Here is a 14,303-nt window from a genome sequence, read left to right as displayed (position 1 = left end):
TTCTGAGTTGGTTTGCTGTTTGGTAATTGACTGAACATACTGTTCCTGGTTGAGCGAAGCGTTTATAAGAACATGAAGTTTATCGAGGTTTCAGTTAGTTGAATTTACACCTTGTGTTATAGGGCAGCCCCGATACAAAACGGGGTGCCTGACTGTGGGTCCTCACCCGCGCTCTTAAAAGGACTTATCAATGCTCTACTGCAGGCACACGCGAAAGGTTAATAAAAGGTTTATTTACAAGGGAAGGGGAAATGAGGAAATATACAACTCAGGGAGAAAAGTGGGAGACAAAGTTTTAAATGTGTCCTACCCGATCCAATGATCTGGAATCCCAAATGGCGCTCTGAGAGCTTGCCGCGGGCCAGGAGCCATGAAGCCCGGAGGCGAGCAACAGAGCGAGCCCCCCAAGGCCCACGTGTTTGGTTTTTATACCAAACCTGGCTGAGGTCCCAGCCACCTTCCCTTTGGTGGTGACAGGATTTGTCTTTCCCAATGTCTTGATGGCTTTGGTCTGGAGTGGGGGTGGGGTCCACAAAGCCTGCATGGGATTAGCTCAGGACATCCTTCCCCCTAACACTTGGACAGCAGGGTACTATGGTGTGCCTAGACATTTTTTTCCAACAATGCCAAGATATTAGATCTTAATTATTCCCCTGACAAAAAATAAATGATAATTATGTGGTGTATAAAAGTGTTAACTATTGCTATTGATACCAGAATTGTCAGGCCTAGTCTCCCAGCCAGGAACAGATCCCAGGCTGCAGGGGCAGCGCTGAGCCCCAGCCACTAGACCCCCACGGGTTGGTGTCTCATGAAGCCGCAGCAGGAACTTCGCAGATGCTCAGGCAAGCAAGCGAGAAGAGGCAGGTTTGTTTAGAGAAAGAAAAAGTTTATTGAGGAGAAAAGGAACAGAAATAAAGTGGGACTCCCAGGCCATGAAACCAGGCCAGGGAGGGGCAAGGAAGCCAAAGTGGAGTCGTGTCTCAGGGAATATACACCTTCTTTCCCTAATTATTCTAAAGCTCCAACAGTCTCTTTGTGATTGGTTAGTTCTCGGTTGTCTCACTTAATCTGCTGCTGAGTGGGGGATCTTTATCTAACAGGTTCGTCTTTCCCCATTTGTTGCATCTTCCCCCTTGTTTGATATATTTATCTTTATGGCCCAGTCTCCCAGATGAGTACCCCTGCATTTTAGGGAAGAGAAAGTTAAACATCAGCTATTGAAGAAAAACAGGCTGGCGCCCATAGGTGCTGATCCCTTCTCATCTGCCCCTTGCATAAATATCCCTGCACTCTGACAAAGGGCAGGACGGTGATGTACCAGACATGAGTCTGCTGCCCTCCTAATTTGTCCATAAATTAAACCACTCTCCCTTTCCCCAAACTCCACCTCCCTTTATCACCTGAGGGAAACCAAGGCCAGCGTTAACAATGTTGCCCTTGGTCCTGAGATGTTTATTATTCCCAGTGGAATTAGTTACATTCCTCTTGTTGCCCTTATCTCTGAAGCCTTCCTAAACTCTTCAGAGGTCCCCTCTTGCAATGTCCCTAAAACTGCCTAATTACCCTAACTTGCTCTCAGATTCACTACCTTGCAATCATATCACAATATATAAATGTGACTAATTGGCATGTTTATATAAACTTGTATAATGTTTTGTCAGATATATTTCAACTTAAAAAGCTTTAGTGGTAAAAAGATTTGCCTTAGATGAAATTATTTAGGAACTTAGATTAAGACATGTCTGTGAATTATTTACTCTCAGTGCTAATTTTTCTACTGTGATGTCTTAGGTTGGTTTCTCTGGAAGTTTGAATTGAAGTGGGGAACAAGAGAATTCAGGAAGAACACACAGAGGAGAAGGGGAATAAGGAAAGTCTTATGAGTAAGAGGGAAAAACTAAGAATTTGGGCTTGGCTGGTACTGTGCTACCTGAAAATTCAGGAGCAAAAGTTGCACCACAGGATTAATGTAAAAAGTTGAACAAGATTAATTACCCCACAAGTCTGCTGGGGGCCAGGGGTGGGTGTGGAGCACCAGGATGGGGGGTGGTGATGTCAATCTGTCTTTGGCTGAGTCTGAGGAATGTAGACTCCAGACCAGGGCAGCTCCCCTTGGCCCAAGACAGTTCTCCAGAGAAGACAGCTGTGATTTGTTATTAGCAAATACAGCAAGTGTGGTTTGATTACAGTGCAGATTAAAGGGAATGTATAACTATAAGAAAGTGAAAATCAAAATCAACAAAAAACTATGAACCAGAGACACTCTGTGGGGGGTAGAGGGCGGGAGGGGAGGGATTGGGGTCAAAATAAGGGGGTTGCAATTGTATGGGGATTATAAAAATAAAATTAAAAAAAAATAAAGGGAATGTGGTTGAATAATCCATAGTATCCACCTCTTGATATTATCTCTCTTATAATTCATAAGAACATATAATTCACTTGTACTAGAGCTTACAAGTATTTTCTTTTTGTCTTTCACTTTATAATTTTAATCTTTCACTTTATAATTTTAATGAAGAAATTATAAATTTTTGTGTAAAGGGAGATCAGCATATGCTACCCTCAAACACGTCACTTTGGCATAAAGAAATTTTAAACCAGACATTTGAGATTCAGCAATTTTGAAACTTGTAATGGGGGGTCCCCAGGGAAAGGGGAGTTTCCAGGTTCCAGTTCCACCCAAAGAAGGGTGGAGGTGAGCAGAGAGGAGTAGCAGTTGGAGAGAAGACTGGAAGAAGGGAGGAAGGCAAGCAAGATGGGGGCTTGGAGGAGGCACATGGATCAGAGAGATATGTGAAGATGAACTTACTTCTTGGTCTTGAACTTGGTGAAACTGATGTGGGTGAGAGGTCTGTGGAGAGGTTAACAATGGCAACATTTATCTTGATTTTGTTCCTTTTGCCCCACACGTGCCCCTTCTGCCCCTTTCCTATAGGTCCCCACCAGAAGGTGCTTTAGACCTATGGTAGGCTTTTAGGCCTCAGTGGCCCTGCTTTGGGCCAACCCTGCTTGGCTGAACATTTACCCACAAGTGGATGAGTAACTTCAGGTGCTTGATTTGGAAACTGTATTCTTTGTCTTCTTTTTGTTGTACACTAATTGTATTAAAGTTCCTTCCATTAAAGGTCTTATGCACTAGATTACGATTTGTCTTGATGTAGAGGATGGTAGAACCTATTTAGATTGGGCAGATTTGAGGGTTTTGGGGTACCCCTTTTCCTGCCCAGTAACAAAATCTCAAAACTTTTCTTATCTGATGAAAACAGTAACTTTTAAGAAATTCAAAATCACGCAGCTAAAGAACTTGGTTTCTAAATGGTATTTTCCTTCAAAAGAAACAATGATTATGCAGTAAAATGGCTGGTATTTGAGTCAAAGCAGGGCAAACACAACATAATCCTGTAGTATCTCATTGTACCAAGAGTTAAGGAGGTACTAGGAATAGAAAAAAATGGGTTGTGTCAAAGGACAGAGAGCCAACCTAAAAAAATCCCCAATGATAGAGGCAAGTTAAATATAACCTAAAAATCCATGACCTATAATGATATAAATAAATGATTGAAAAAAATAAATATATTTGGTAGAAGTGACAAATATTACTTACAGGAGAACTGAAAGAAATTAAAAATCACCCTTAAAAGCAACAGTGATAACTGCTGAGGCAAAATATACTAATGAATGCTGAAATCAGTAGCAAAACTTTAAGGAAAAGAAAGATCTATGCAAAGACTCAAAATAATTCTCCCTAAGTATTTATTAATTGCTGTTGCGGCTTCATCATGTATCTATACATTTTAATATTATCTCCTTCTGTGGGAGGCATCAGTTCTCATTTTTATTGTAGACTGGTCTTAGTGATTATCTTCTAGTGAATTAGTATGGAAATGGAAAAATAATATCTTCATATTGTAGAAAAATCACAGAAATCACCTTAGCCAGGTCAAGGTAAATATCACTAGTAATATAAAAAATCTATAACTGTGAAAACATCAGACAAACCTAAATCGAGGGAAATTCTATAAAACATCTGATCAGTACACTTAATAATGCCAAGGTCATAACAAAAAAGGAATGGTAACTATCCCAGACTGGAGGAGACAAAGGGTACACATTGTAAAAATGCTCCAGACATCCTGGATTGGATCTTGGAACAGAAATTGGACATTAATAGAAAACTAGCGAAGTCTGAATAAAGTTAGCAGTTTACTTGGTACTACTATGCCAATGTTAATTTCTTAGTATTGACAAATACACCATGGTTATGTAGGAATGTAACATTAAGGGAATCTGGTGAAATGTATAGAGAAACTCTGTATTAAATACTTTTAAAATAGTTTGTTTTGACAATGAGGAGGAAGGGAAACCATATCCTAATTACAGTGAACTACATGAGCAAAGTACTGACATAAGAAAAATCCTGTTATGTGATTGAAGAATTGGTGGGAGGGAAGTAGGAGAGGATAGAGATGAAGCTCTTTAAGTCAGCATATTCCAAAACATAAATTCTGAAGCAGGAAATGGCAGGTTCCAGATCATGTAGGTCCATATATATATAAGGTGACCTTATCATGCATCATCTGAACTGGGACATATTTGAAAATGACAGTGGGGGTAGGTGGGGAATTGCTCAGCAAACAGGAGGCTGGAGCAGTGCATAAAATGGACTGTCTTCAATAAAGTAGTCATAGGATCACACTATTTATATGCCTTGATAAGGGACTTGAGAGTTTATTTTGAGAGCAATGTCTTTTATAATGCATAACAGCCATTAAGCATAAAAAATTCAAAGGTCAAGTACTTTCAGAAAAGACTGCGTAAAAGAAAGCTACACTTGCTTATTGAACCACATCTCAGAGCCTTTAATTTACTACCGTGTGTTGTCAATCTTCAAGAATGTATTTTAACAAGCTTCCCTTCCTGTTTATCTTTTCATAGATACCCTTCTCTGATTGCTCAACCTACAAAACCCCCTTACCCTGCTCATTTTGCATTGTTTAATTTTGGGGGCACATTGTAATCATGTGGAGAGGGCATGAAGTTTGGAATTGTGCCTTTTAGTGGTGGCTGTGAGGATAATACAGTTGTGTAGAGCTGGGGATACAGATGCCAATGAGGAGGCTGTGTCAGTGGAATGGGATGCAAATAACTAAAGATAAGAGAGAAGAGGGCACATAGGAACAAGATTTAGACAGTAAAATTACAAGGTAGTATGCAAATTATGTTGCTGTAAATGTCCATCTAAAATTTCTATGGGATGCCTTCTTATTACCTCTGTTTAAAAGTCAAAGCAAAATTTTTGCTTTTTGGCATATCATTAAACACTAGTGTGGTTTTAGAAAGAAAACAAGCAGACTACAAAGAGACATGATGTATGCTTGAAAATAAGGCACAACAAAGCAAACTCATATTTATTAGTAATTTAACAGAATTATTAATAATTCAATTAATTATGAACCTAATCTAGGGCAGATTAGGCCTTCAGTTTTCTCAAATCAAAAATTTTTTACAAGTCAGGCCTCCCTAGTGGTGCAAGGGGTTAAGATGCAACCTATGAAGCTGTGTACAGCCTCTGTCGCACGAGTTCAATCCCTGGCCAGGGAGCAACCCACAAGGCGCAGCAGACCTCTCCTGACTCGCCCGCTGCTCCCCTCAGCCATGTACTTTGGTCAATCTACCTGTTCTGTTCCCCACTCTGTCTCTGGTGAATCCTCTCACCCCCCGCACCTCTGGCCTGTACTCCAGCTCCTATATGCAAAAATAAATAAATTTATTAAAAAAACCAAAAAAACAAAAACTTTTCACAAGTCAACAGGTACGCCTCTGTCTTATCAGTGAATCCTTACTGCAATATTTTCGTCTTTGTGTCTCTTACTTCTCTGGCTTTCCTGCTGGATTATATGATCATTGTTTTAAAATATTTTAGTTAGGGCGATAGATGAAAAAGCAGTTATCTTCTTCCATTCACTAAATCTGCTGTTCCAGACACTAGAGACAGAGCAGTGGGAAGTTCCTTATCCTACATGGGAGGGGTTAATTGGGTGGTATTTATATTAATAAGGCAACAGCAACGATATGGATAATTTCTAAACAGTGACTTAGTTCAGATTTCCCTTCAAAAGTCTTTCTAAAAAGACAAAAATCCTCACAATTACTAGTTTTGTAACATCCGAATTGTATCTATCTATGTTTGGACATAGGCAACTCTCATAAGGGTAAAATATTTTGAGAGAAGTGAAATGATCACTGGTTAAATTGGCAGAATTTCTTAGCCTTACTGAGTTCAAGGCATGTGGCTGAATTGCACTAAGAAGCAGCAAATGGAATGTTGGGGGACTATAAATATAAGGAAATCTTGTGAAATTCATTTATTCACTTGCTTCTAAATTTTGCAGTGTTACCTAAAGTATATCTATTTTTTTTTTCCATTTCCATTTGGGTGAAATCTAATGCTTAGGTTTTCAAAAGACATGAAAGGAATCAACCCACAGCATATTTTAAAACTTGAGAAATTGGAATGAGACCAGGAGGAATCAGACAGCTGAACTTTGGTCCTAGTTTAGTCAGTAGCAGGATCACCTGAAGAAGCCACTTCACCTCAGGTTCTTCTACAGTGTCCTGTGCTTTCCTCTCCCAAAGCCCAGGGACCTATCAAAGGGAAAGTGAAAGGATATTTGAAGAGTGCACCAGTTCTAAGGCTGATGTGAGTTCTTTGCAAGACAATTCTTTGAATGATTGAAATGCCTCTCCTGAAGTCCACCAACTCCTTCCGTGTACAACTTTTAGGTCTTCATTTACTTGAACTTTCTGTAACAGGAATATTATAGTCGCCTCTTTTTATTTTTTTTTTAATGTACTCCTTTATTTTTCCTCTACCTTTTTGCTGGCTATGTCCTGTATCTCTGGTTACTTCTTTTCACCTTTTCAGCCTTTTTTTTCTCCCTCTGCCTTCCCACACCCCCCTTTTTAAAAGTTTTATTTTTATTTATTTTTGCATACAAGAAGTGGGGTATAAACCAGAGGTGTGGGGGAAGGGAGAACAAGATGATTCACCAGAGACAGAGTGGGGAGCAAAACAGGCCGATCTACTGAGGTACACTGCTGAGGGGAGATAGGAGAGGTCTGCTGCACCATGTGGATCACTTCCCTGGCCTGGGATCCAACTCATGCTGCAGTGGCTGGCAATAGCTTGGTAATGCTGAGACTTTAACCCTTGCACCACCAAGGAGGTCCTAATTGCCAAGGAATTCTAAATATTTCTCAAATATATTTACCTTAGTGCAGTCCTTCAATATCCCTGACTTGGGAGACTCTTAGCTAGGGAATATTACTGTTGTAATAGCCTCCTAGGTGGTTGCTATTTCTCTCCTACCCTCTATCTACTCTTAGTGCTATTTCCTTTCATTTCTCTCACTTGTTCAGGGTCCTATTTATTTGATATCTGTGGAAACTGATACAGTACCTGGAATATGGCAGGTTCTCAGTAAATATTTACTGAGAACAATATGGTAGGAAGAGCTCAAGATTCTGAATTAGGGCATGTGGACCTGTGCTGCTCATAATTTTCTATGTGATTTTGATGGAGTTTCTTTGGGTTTTAGTTTCTTTAATCTGTGAAATGAGAAAGTAGAACTAGATTTTCTGTGAGATTCTCTCTAATACACCCTGGTTGATATTATTGCCTATTATGGAGCTTAAAGCACTTAAAAATTGAAGAATATTGATTTTCACATAATATGAATTTCCACTCTATCTTAACAAAACATGGGCAATATTCCTAAAAGTCTACAATCATTTCTAGCTGAATCACGTGGCCCTGTTAGATGGAATGTATGCCTTCAGACTGGCCAGCACGGCCACCTCTCTCCATTGCCTGTTCTTCACCGAGGCAGAGTGTAAGTTCCCGCTTAGCATCATACTTGCACTGCATTTTTCTTCAATAAAGATTAAAAGATTGAAAATATATCTTGTTCCCATATATCTGTTAAAAGTAGAAAAATGAAAACCTGAGAGACACTTGTGTTTCTTATCCATGCCTCATGCACTTTGTATATATGTATAATATCACTCTAGAATTTGCTCAGGTAGTACCAATGCAAACTGTTCTGGGTTTGCTTTTTTCCTACCGACGTGCATTTTTGATGTCTTTATGATCCTTTCATAAAACAGTGCTACCTTAACATAGGCAAAGTCAAAGTCAGTCTTTATCTAATTAATTTAGTGAGTTATTTCTTTCCCCTGAAACAAGTGATGCTGTCCCCCCAACCCCCAACAATGACAGAGTATTTATCATTACAACATTCTCTGCTTTTTTCAACCCCTCAGAAAGCCAAATACTGCCCTTCAAAGATGCTAAAACTGACTTGTCCATGCTGTGAAAAACATGCAAGCACACGAAGGTGACTACTTTTTTCTTCCTGGTTCCTGCTAAGATTGCGTATTTGTGTCCGCATATTTTACAAGACCTGTGAATACCATCTACAGCAGAGCTAAAGGTTGGAAAACAAGAGAGGCATGAGCTGATGGGGCGGGCTGAAGCCGCACTCGGGAGGCGCCCGCCACCGGCTGAAGAAGACAGCTGCCCCCCATTCCCGCCTCTGTTTTTTTGCACGCAGGCCACGGCGTTCACTACCTGCGTGTCCAGCGTCCAAGACCACCTGGCTTGCCATTTTGCAAGCAGCCCCTGCCTCAGCGCAGACCCGCAGGGGGCGGTTGTCACTCATCTCCGCGGGCCAATGAGCGGGCAGCAAGCCCCGCCCCCTCGCCGGCCGGCGCCGGGGCCTGCGCACTGGGCGGTCCAGCGCCGCCGCCCACCGGCCGAGCGCCGTCGCGGGGTGCGGGCCCGGGGGTGTGCGCGGCCGCGCGGGAGGAGGACGCGGAGGAGGTCGGGGTAAGAGGGCCGGGGAGGGGGTCCTGGCCGCGCGCCGCGGTGGCCCCGCAGCTGCCGCTCCTCGGCGCTCGCGCGCGCTGTCGCCGGGACGGCCGCCGCCCAGGGACCGGCCGCAGGCGCCGGGAGGGCGGGCGCCGCTGCCCTCGGCCCCGGCGCGGGGCGCGGTCCCGCAGGCCCGGCCGCTCCCGGCCGCGCTCGCCCCGGCGCCCCGCACCCGCGCGGGGCCGCGCCGGGCCTGCCGGGCCGGGCCGGGCCGAGGTCGAGGATCCGTCCCCCTCTGCCCGGGGAGGGCGAGAATTGACCTCTTCCTCTTTTGGGCTCACGGCTGCAAAACACTTCAAAGTTCTCTTCCCGAATTTGGGGGGAGGGGTCCCGAAAATAGAGGGCTACGGCAGGGGCAGGTCGAGGTTCATTCAGGCCCCGTGTATAGGTTTTATTTTTTATTGGCCTCGATGACGTTGACACGCTTTCTTTGATCTCAGTGCTTGTCATTAATTGGCTTACGTAGAGACCTGTAAACTGCAGAAATGGGGTTCAGGACGCTTCCCCCTCTGCTTTTTGGGTTGTTGCTGTCTTTAAATTCAGACAAAATGACAATCTTGCGTTTCTCCTTAAATGCCTGCCCCCACCCACCCCCCTTCAAGCTACTTGCTTGGCTGTGATATACATATATATATATCAATTTATGTTAAAACTTAATTCAGGTCAGATGCCTTCTGACTATCACTAGATGTAATTTAAAGCTTGTGCAGAATCTGGAAGAAAAGGAGGTGATTATGAAATGCTGTGCTCTTTTTCAATATAGGGGGTAGACCTTTCTTCTCAGGGGTGCAGACTGAACACGGTGTTGAACTGTGTCTTCTGTGGGAAAACCTTTGCTTTGCAGGCCTCTGAGAAGTATGTCTCAAACTGTGGCTAGTTCAGAATCATGCTGTCGTTTCAAAGTTGTTTAAGTTCACATGATGCCCTATTAGTTCATTCACATCTGCATCATTTTTCTTAAGATATTTTACTTTCGCTGTTCTCAGTAACACAGTTAGCCATAGTTTTAGTTAGGATGCCAAACTTTAGCTAAGTGCTGGGGAATTTACACACCCGCAAGTAAGTCTTAGTAGTTTGCTGTAATTCCATTTAATTTGAAAGTTTAGTGTGTGAAAGGGTGAAAAATAATCTTTGGTATTGTGAACTAAAGCCAAAGAGTATAATAGTTTGGCAGATGGAAGGGTTGAGCTAAGGAATGCAGTTAATGTAGTTCAATTAGGAAGTGATTTTTCTGTAGAGTGATCACTTTCATGGTACATCTGTCTGCATGAATCCCACAATATTGCAAGGTTGTGTCACATATTTTATTTCAGAGGTAGGATAGATAAAAATAATATCCAAACTAGATCCTTTTAAATAATGATTAGCACTATGCTGCAAGAAGTCAGAGATCAACAGAGAATGGCAGATTTCTCTAGCACGTGATGTGAGTTTGTTGGGAAAAAGGAGTCAGTCACATGGAGATCATGGGAAGAGCTTCTGGAGATAGGAAATGGCACCCAGCAAAGGCTTGGAGAAAGACAGCATAAGCCTGTGACATTCAGGATCTCAAGAAGGCGTTGGAATTTGATGTCTTAGAAATGGTAACATTTTCCCTCAGACTGGGTATCTGTTTCTAGGAAGTAGATAACATTTATTCATTCATTCTGCAAATATTTATTAAGCACTTACTTATTTTTTTAGAGGTTTGCTTATTTATGTGTACAAGAGCTGGGTACAGGCCAGAGATGCGGGCGGGTGAGAGGATTCACTAGAGATCGAATGGGGAGCAGAACAGGCAGATTGACTGAAATATGAAATACACAGCTGAGGGCGGCAGCAGGTGAGACAGGAGAGGTCTGCTTAGCCATGTGGGTAGCTCCCCAGCCGGCTGAAGATCAAACTCGTGCTGCAGAGGCTGCAGATTGCTTCATAGTGCAGTGCTTAACCCCTTCTGCCACCAGGGAGGCACTTAAGCACTTGTTTTATAGCCAGCTACAGAGAATACAACCATCCACAAAAAACAAAAAACAAAGCAAAAACAAAAAACCTACCCCTTTGGGAACTTAAATTTTGGACACAAGATAGGGAGAAGCCTAGTGCTTTAGGCTGGTACTCACAATTAGAAAGTGAAACTGACTTTCTACTACTTTGCCCATTCTATATTTACAGAGCATGAGATTTATGCTTAATGGAAATCTTAAGAATTCTGAAATGTGTCCAGTAGTAGCTGGGGGTAATGTTGGACATTCAGAATTCCATTTTAAAATTCCCTTTGTTTTTTTCTTTTGTGCTCCTTAGAAACAATCTTGAGAAGATTCTCTTTATGATTATTGCACTTTGATCTTCTCATCCTGTCTTTTTCTTTGTAGTGTGCATATATTGTCATAGAAACATTATTATTGAGATATCTAGATGAACCTTTCTCAGTAGAACTTTCTGCTAATGTGGAAATGTTCTTTCCGTGAGCTGTCAAAGTCTCTGGTCACATATGTGATATTTGAACATTTGAAAGGTGGCTAATATGACTGAGGAAATGAAATTTTCATTTAACTACATTTATGCATAGAAGTACTAGGATGTAAGTCAGAGGTGCTAGGGGTGGGGGGGCTGGTGGTGAGAGGATTCACCAGAGACAGAGTAGGGAACAGAACAGGAGGATCCATTGAAATACACTGCTAAGAGGAGCAGATGGGGAGACAGGAGAGGTCTGCTATACCATCTGTAGGTTAGTTTCCTGGCTGGGGATCAAACTCAGGCCACAGCATTGATGGTGCTGTGACTTAATCCCTAGGCCACCAGGGAGACCCTACATTTTAATTTAAATAGACTGTGTAGTTAGTGGCTACTCTGCCAGAGAGTGTAGATTACGAGTTGTTATAGTGAGCATCAAAATTAGGAATTCTGAATGGACTTGGAAAAGCTTTCAGCAAGAATGCTTTAGAGCCTGTTAGCTTTGGGCTAGGTGCTGGAGACTGATGTGGAAAACAAACATCAGAATAACTTGGTAGTGCTTGATGAGGGTATCCAAATATTACCTCAATTAAAAAAAAGATTAACTTGGTTGCTCTACACATCACCCACCTTCTCACAACCCAAGAAATGGAGGCTCCCAAGGCAACCCAGCAATTCTTGGAAGAGCACCCCCTAGAGAAACAAGTTTGACCACTTTGCCATTGTTAAGTTCCCCTGACCACTGAGTTCCGGCACCTTGAAGAAGATAGATAGAAAACAACACACTTGTGCTCACTGTGGATGTAAGGCCAACAAGCACGAGATCAGACAGGCTATGATGAAGCCATGTGACATTAATGTGGCCAAGATCAATACCCTGATCGGACCTGATGGAGAGAAGACTACTTGTATTCAACTGGCTCTTTGACTATGATACTTTGGATGGTGCCAAGAAAATTGGGATCATCAAAATTGAGTTCAGCAGCCTAATTCTAATTTTTTTTTCACCATTAAAAAAACAAAAACTTGGTTGATTTAGGCTATTGCAAAGATTATAAACTTTTAAGTCATTTTATGGTAGCTGTGTGTGTATGTGTATTTATAGTAAACTTAGTCATTTGGTCTCTATTTCTCATACCTCATTATCAGAAGAGCCAACTATTGTTAGATATCACTATTAGCAGAATAAGAGAAAAAGAGTAAGCTATTTAGTTGTGTTGCCTTGATTCACTCGTGTGGTGACACCAAGCCTGTTTCCTCAAGAGTGAGTTTAGCAAAATTTCCTACAGGTTCTGCAGAATGGTGGTAAATTGGTTTTTCTAATTCAGTGGGCTCTAATTTTGTTACTCAGGGAAGCGATATGGTTTAGTGTTTAAAAGATAGGGACTTTAAGATTAATTTTCATATTTTACTCTGCTATATTAAGCATGTTACTTAATTCTCATTTTGCTCAGTTTCTTTATGTAAAAATCAGAATAATAATTGTACTTATCTCATATGCTTTTTGTAAGAATCAACTGAGAAAATATAAAAGCCCTAAGCACAATATTTAGGTATTCCTAAGAAATACTTAGCTACTTCTAACAAATTCCAACCAATTCAGAGCAACTCTTTGGGTGACTGAAGCTTAGTTCTAGCTCAGACTTAGTGTTTAAGGAAAGGTTGAGTAAAAGGAAAAAGGGGTCCTTGAAAAGAAACAGGAAGGCTTAGACTAGGCTGGTATGAGTTTTGAGGGTTCACGGAAATGCTATAATATTGACAGGACCCAGTAATTATACTCTCTCCACTAGGGCGAGAGTAGGCCTCAGGTAATCATGTGCTTCTGATGCAGCCCAATTTAGGATCTGTTAATGCTCACCCTGCAGTTGCAAGAGTAGGTTGTTCCTTTCCTCTGTGTAAAATGGGCTAGCTCTTGGCCCCTGCATGTGTATCACCATTTTGAGCCTGGTAGCAGGACCAGAATGCTAAGTGTTTTCCCCAAGGAGAAAGATTTCCAGTTGCCAGTTCCACTGGCAGTGGAAACGTTAATTGACAGATTCCTGTAGCCTCAAGGACATGTGGTTAAGAGTATGTCTTGAAGACATGGATGTGAGATTCACTTGGCTTTTCAGGTGACTGTGGAAAGTTACTCCTGCCATCCTGCTGTGGCAGTTCTGAGTCTGAAATGAACTATGAAAGGAGGAAAATGAAGCATCTGAATGCTCCCACTAGGCCTGGGTGGCCAGCCACATTCCACCATGCACCAGAGTTTTAGGTAGTTCTGCCCTACCCATCTCAACAGGTCAGCATTTGTACTTGCTGCTAGCACTGGCCCTTAGAAGAAAAACAATTATTTCATTGTGGCCTCTTCTCCTCTACCAGACATTCCACTAACTTCTTATTGTAACATATTCAAACTAAATCTCACATCGAGGGCCCAACCAAAATTTCATGTAGTTTTACTCATGGGTTGATTTGGAACCAGAAACCTGGAATTGAGTCCTACTTCCACCTTGTGGATGGTTTTGCTTACTTTTCATTACTTAGTAGCCTTTGTAAGCCACAGTTTGCTCATCTTTAAAAATTCCTTTCATTAAGCCTCTGCACAGCAAAAGAGACATTAACCAAAACAGAGAGACAACCCACTGATTGGGAAAAAAATTTTGCACTCCAGTCAACTGATAAGGGACTGATCACAAAGATATACAAAGACCTCATAGGACTCAACAAACACAAAATAAACAATCCAGTCAAGAAATGGGCAGAAGAACTTGAAAGACATTTCTCCAAAGAGGAAATACAAATGGCTAACAGGCATATGAAAAAATGCTCAACATCCCTTAAAATCAGGGAAATGCAAATTAAAACTACATTGAGAAACCATCTTACACCGGTAAGAATGGTACATATCAAAATGGCGAGGATGTGGTGAAAAAGGAACTCTCCTACATTGCTGGTG

The 14,303-nt window shown here is 41.7% G+C and overlaps 1 protein-coding gene across 2 annotated transcripts in view; it reads left to right on the top strand.

The window, feature by feature from the left end:
* Positions 1-8,817: 8,817 nt before the first annotated feature.
* STX7 (syntaxin 7) overlaps positions 8,818-14,303 on the top strand; it is a 39,791-nt gene continuing 34,305 nt past the window's right edge. For both annotated transcript variants that reach the window (XM_037520413.1, XM_037520414.2), the window contains exon 1: positions 8,818-8,890. The gene's annotated coding sequence lies outside the window, so the exon portion shown is untranslated. The remainder of the gene's footprint in view (positions 8,891-14,303) is intronic.

The sequence above is a fragment of the Talpa occidentalis genome, unplaced genomic scaffold (assembly GCF_014898055.3).
Source record: "Talpa occidentalis isolate TD23 unplaced genomic scaffold, MPIMG_talOcc4v2.1 talOcc4.2, whole genome shotgun sequence".
In the NCBI taxonomy this organism is placed as follows: domain Eukaryota; kingdom Metazoa; phylum Chordata; class Mammalia; order Eulipotyphla; family Talpidae; genus Talpa; species Talpa occidentalis.
Note: the sequence above shows the minus strand (reverse complement) of the source record. Positions and strands in the feature narration are given on the sequence as shown.